Below are 6,000 nucleotides of genomic sequence, written 5' to 3'. Positions count from 1 at the left end.
TATGGTCCCTTCCAACTCTAAAAAAATTCAGTGAAATTCAGTGAAAACCGGGACGTACCCCTCCAACTGAAATCAGTGGGTTCCGTAGCGACTGTCTCTCCAGATCCTTTGAGGTAAATGTACAAAATACTGGGTTTGCTTTGTTTTGTTTTGTTTTTTTTTTTTTAACTGTCAGCCATACAAATCCTGCTTTATAATTGAGAGTCAAGTCAAGTTCTTTCCTTCTTACTCATAAGTAACATTCAACAGGCCACAACAGGCCACAGGGATGCCAAAAATATAACTCTTTGGAACTTGGTAAACAATTTTGTTGATACTGCTGAAAACAGAGCAGAATCATTTTCTCTCAGCGCGTTGGCTCTTCAGAGGTAATGACAGCTCCTTTCTTTGAGTCCCTGAACTCGGCAGACCCAACTGTGAGCACAACCGGGGCAGGCTGAGCTGGTGAATCTCATGATCCTTCTCTCATGTTCCAGTTTACTTTAACTCCTTCTAGGTTCTCCGAAGCAAAAGAGAGTCTCGCGCTCAGAGACACCAAAGCAGCAAAGGACAAGTCCAGAAATAAAGTCCCTGTAACGTTTCTTTCTTCCCTGCCTAGGTCACTGCTAGACAAGCCTAGGGCTGTTTCTAAGCAGAAACATCGGTGCAGGGAATCACAGAATTGTCAGAGTTGGAAGGGACCTCTAGAGCTCATCTAGTCCAACTCCCCTGCCGAAGCAGGATTGCCCAGAGCACATCACTCAGGACTGCATCAAGGTGGGTCTTGAAAATCTCCAGAGAAGGGCACTCCACGACCTCCCTGGGCAGCCTGTTCCAGGGCTCTGGCACCCTCACCCTAAATTTTTCCTCATATTTGAATGGAACTTCCTATGTTCCAGCTTGTGCCCATTGCCCCTCGTCCTATCGCTGGAAACCACTGAAAAGAGTCCGGCTCCATCATCCTTCAACCCACCCTTTAGGTACTTGTAAACATAGATAAGGTCTCCCCTCAGCCTTCTCTTCTCCAGGCTAAAGAGCCCCAGCTCTTTGAGCCTTTCTTCACAAGGGAGATGTTCCAATCCCTTAATCATCTTAGTTGCCCTACGCTGGACTCTCTCCAGTAGTTCCCTGTCTCTCTTGAACTGGGGAGCCCAGAACTGGACACAGTATTCCAGTTGTGGCCTCACCAGTGCAGAGTAGAGGGGGAGAATGACTTCCCTCGACCTACTGGCCACACTCTTCCCAAGAGAAGGAAAAGAAGAAAGTGTGGTAATCAATCTGCCTTCACAATCCCCCTTCCTACTGTATCCTCACATTATAAGCAGCTATGGGCATGGTTTTGGGGGGACTGTGAAGCCCTGCTTTCTTCTAATCCTTCTTGTATTGGCCCTTACCAGCTCTGGAAGAAGACTGCTAACAGCACCGGCACCCAGCCAGGGTAGCCATGCAAAGTGTTTGAAACTTTCAAGTTCTCCAGGTCAGTGTGTGTCACAATGATGTCCAGGGTTTGCCCCGTACAAGTACCAGTCGCAGTCCCCAGTGCTGAGAAACGATGGGATTTGCAGTAAGTCAGCAACTGCGGAGCAAAGAGCCCAAGAACAAAACGGAGGCGGAAAAAGGGAAACAAATGGACAGCACAGAAAAGAAAGAGAGAGAAAACAAAAGAGAGATCAGAGCGGCTTAATATGGTTTAAGTCATTTGTGGGTGGCATCTCTAAACACCAGGAGAGCTAGTTAAAGCACCAGAAAGGTGGCACACTTGTCGTGGGACCTGTGTGCACATACAGACATGGAGGCATTATACAGGCAGTATGGAGAATTCAAATACAGGGGTTTAAGTCGATGTAGTACTGTGTGTATGTGCATGTTACATACATGTAGTACCAAGGGAGTAGAAAATCATGAGCCAGGTCTGGCACTATAGCACAATAGGCTTAAAAAACTTAAGATTTTGAGCTTTAAAAAAAAAGCCAAACAGGACTGTGAGCACTTTTTTGGCTAAAATTGCAGAAGTGACGGAAAAAGGTGAGGATGAACTGAAGCGGTTGCTGCAATTTGTCTGCCACCCATTAGTACCTGTGCTGGAGAAGGTACGCAAACCTGCTGCTGCATTCTCTGTCACTGCGGAGCCTACTGCTGCAGCCAAAGAAAACTGCAAAGGTGGATTTGCCCTAACTGTCCTGACTGACGGCTTTCTCTGAAATGATAAGTTTGGAACAAATTGCAGCAAACGGCTGATGAGATGCTGCCCGAGTGCTCAATACGGAATGTGAGGAACAGCCTTGTGGAGAAGACTGGGCAGAAGGAAGAAACAATATGTAAGAGTTTTGACCTTTTTCACCGAATCAACAAGGAAACAATATATGGGTCTTTCTTCTCTTTGGCTACAGTCGGTGTGCAAGAGCAGGGGGATTGGTTTCCGTGGCTCATTAACCCAGGCTACTGCTGTTTCATGGAGATCAATGTATCATTTAATAGGAAGAGGCTTTTCGGCTCTGCGAGATTTTATCTGCTGATGGATACCATGATATTTATAGACATACGCATCAGCGTAACAGGAGGAAGCAATTCTCTATTAGTCGAATTGGGTGGATTCCCCCCATTTAAATTCCATTATGGATGCAGCTTTCTGTATAGGATTAACCACTTAACTCACTGAATCCTGAGCATCATCAGCTATTGTTCACAAGAACTGATGATCTCCACAGCTTAGTTGTGGGATGGTTGACTTGTTTCAGCCTCAATTATCTTTTCAAAGAATAAGGTCCTTTGTTAACCTCTGACTTGCTGAGGAACGTGTAGGCAGCCTATTAAGTACTTCACAGTCCTCTTTTAACCCTATGATTCAGGCAGCTATAGAGAATTAGTCCCGTGGTTGTCCTATTTCTGACCAGTCTGAATCTTCAACTGTCACATGAATAGCAAGACCAGAAAACCCGTTTTGATCACAGCAAGCTTCAGGAAATAAACAACAGTGGCTTGGAAGATCAAGGCAGAAACTATGTGCATATTATGCAAAGTGCTTTAATACTTTCAGCCTAACTTTTGGTGATGATTTACAGAGCGTGCTTTCCTGCTAAGAGAACTTTGAGAGTCAGCTCCCTTGGGGATCTAACATGCACTGATTCTATCTCCTAAAATTATCCAAGTATCTTTTCTAGTATTGAATTTCTTATGGCGAACACACCTTTTGGCATGAGACAGTCTTGCAAGGGGAGCTTAGAATGGGCCTATTGTTCCGGCAGCTCACAGCGCAGAGGGAATGTTAACTGCTGCTTAATTTGACACAGAAGGACGGATGCTGATTTCTGGCATGGACAAGTGTTCTTGAATACAAATAACAAATCTGAGCTATTTAGGGTTTTGTTTCCAATTGCCAGAGCTATCATCAGTCATGTCTGTCCATCCACTCTCCCTTTCAAACTTACCATGACCTCCTCATCCCCCTATTTCTCTTAACCTTCTCTTGTGTTTACGGTGACCTCCACCCTCATGACTTGGTTGTATTCCTAGTGCCAGTGTGACACACCAGCACGCAGCTCTCATCTCCCTCTGTCTACTACCCGTCTAGTGCTTCCTGGCAAATACACTTAATGAGAAACACGAGGGCAGATGCTGTCTATGCCTGAGTGCAAAAATTAAGTTCCCAGTCTCTGGCAGAACCCACACCATTTTCCATCCTTGAAGGTCTCATCAAAGTTTATACGTGACTCTCTTTCCCATTGCCTTGCTCTTAAGTAATTTTATTTTGATGGTGTATACAGCCTCAGTGTACTATTGCTCCTTTGCTTTACACTAGTCCATTTCTTTTCATCCAGATACCTTAGAACACTTCATAAATGCAACTTAAACAACAAAACTAATAAGCTTTCTGTCAGGTAGAAGAGACAATGACATTATCATCTCTGTTTTATGAAATGAGAAGCTGATGTTCAGAGAGAGAAAAATTTTACAAGAAGAAAACTCCAGTCAATAAACTCTACTTCCAAGATGACTTGGGATAACTTTAATGCTTGAAATGCACCTATCCAAGAAACTTTTAATTTTTAGCTAAATCAAGACGCTTATGCAAATCAATTAGTCAAATTGTTTGAAAAAATTACTACATTATAGAGTTCTTTAATCATCTTAGCAACACCTGGAGCAGCGTAAAAAGTCATCATCAGGGCCACCCCCAGCGGCAATAATAGACTTTAAATGCCCTGCCCAGCCTCACTGGAGGCTCTCACCCCGCACCTCCTGTCCAGTGGTCCTGGGGAGGGGGGGACTCCATTTAAACCCCATGCTTGGCACCCAGGCCTGCCTCGAGCTACATTGTGGCTGTGCAAGTCTGTGGCCTTCTCTGTGTCTCCTGGGTGGACATTGGACCTGTGTTGTTGTCCTGCTTCCTGCTGCTCCCAACTGGACTCCCGGGATGGACCCTGAACCTAATTACTCACCTCACCTTGTCTGGCGTGGTTGGTGAAACCTGTTATCGGCGCCCAACGCTGCCCACCCTGCTCAGCTCCTGTGGGTGCGACTGCACCCCGGTCAGGGAGGACACTGCTACCGCCTGCTCTGGGATCACCCTTGGCCTCACAACCTGTCCCCTGCTCTTTCTGCTCCACGACACCTTCATCCTCACCGCTAGGTCATTGTCATGAAATGCTGGAAAAGATCTCACAAGCACTGCAGTGCAAAGCCAGCAAGCCACCTTGCTCCAAACCCTTTTCGGTGGTGGTTTAAAAGCAGCCGCTGACTTTGCAGCAACTAACACAACTAACACAAGCCGTTGCGTTACCGCTCTCCAGATGAGCCTGTGTTGATCCGGCGTGAGAGTAAGGGACTGTAGGAATGCCATGCTGAATTCCCCCGGCTACATCTGCTGAAGGAGGAACGCAGTGGGAGACAGGAGAGTTACAGCTTAAAGCCCACTTTCATAAACCAAAAATACTTAAAATACAACTTGCCCAATCTACAGTAGAGTTCCAAAAGATATTAATTACAGTTTATTAGCTTTTCTGTAATGTTTCAAGCAAGTTCTTTCAGGCTGTCTACACTGAGTCATTTTTTGGAAATAAACAGTTTGGATCTAACCCTAAATGAGAAATTATTTCAGATTTGGTCATAGAGACTGGGTTTTCAACTTCCTCCGTGAACAGGCATTTGGAACTAAAGTGTGTCTAGAAAATTTTGGCCTGCCTGTTCAGCCTGCCCGGGCTCAGGCTGCTCTCAAAACTGAAAACCTCACCGAGAGACAAGGGTTAGATTCTTCACGGACTGCCCTTCCCCCAGTGCCAAGAAGTAAACATGTATGTCTAAGGCTACATAAACTAATTAGACACCTAATCCTACTGTTGTCTGCATCTGGTATCGCCAAGAAAGATGAGAAGGAGCAGCAAGTAAGGGAGGAACAGAGGGAAAGAGAACATCAGCTCCTCAGAGAAACAGGGGCCAATACACTGCTGGAAATGTCAATTTTCCACAAGGTGTAAGCATAGCTCTCAAACCAATAAGCCCCTATAATAGCACACAGGTCTTCAAAAGGAGGGGAGAAGTCCTCCCCGAAAGAGACATGCTGTACTTTCATTGACTACATAAATAAAATCAGAGGTAAATTAACAATAATTTAAAAAAAAAAAAAAAGGCAATAGCTTCTTAATTACTGTATCAAGTTTTGGCACACGGGGGTACGCTTACCATAAAACACAAGACACAAAGGTTGCATCAGCAAATAACCCCTTCCCAGAGGGTCCTCTCCCAAGGCTCAGGGGCTGCTACCACGCAACTCTGCGTCACTGCCGGCTATTCTGAAACAAGCTCTCATCACGTCTTTTGTGAGCATCACAAAACCTGGCCAGACAAGAGCCAGGACCGGCAGCCTGAGATGCAAAAGAGTTCGTTAACTTCATAACGTTTTCTGTCATTTCCAGTTCAAGATGCAGAATACGCATCGCCCGTTTGTGTCGATAATTAACAGAAGACTGCAGTAAATGTGCATTCAAAATGAGTGATGGATATCTGACAAACACTGAAAAAAAG

Source organism: Numenius arquata, chromosome 2 (genome assembly GCF_964106895.1).
Source record: "Numenius arquata chromosome 2, bNumArq3.hap1.1, whole genome shotgun sequence".
Classification (NCBI taxonomy): domain Eukaryota; kingdom Metazoa; phylum Chordata; class Aves; order Charadriiformes; family Scolopacidae; genus Numenius; species Numenius arquata.
This window is presented reverse-complemented; position numbering follows the sequence as displayed.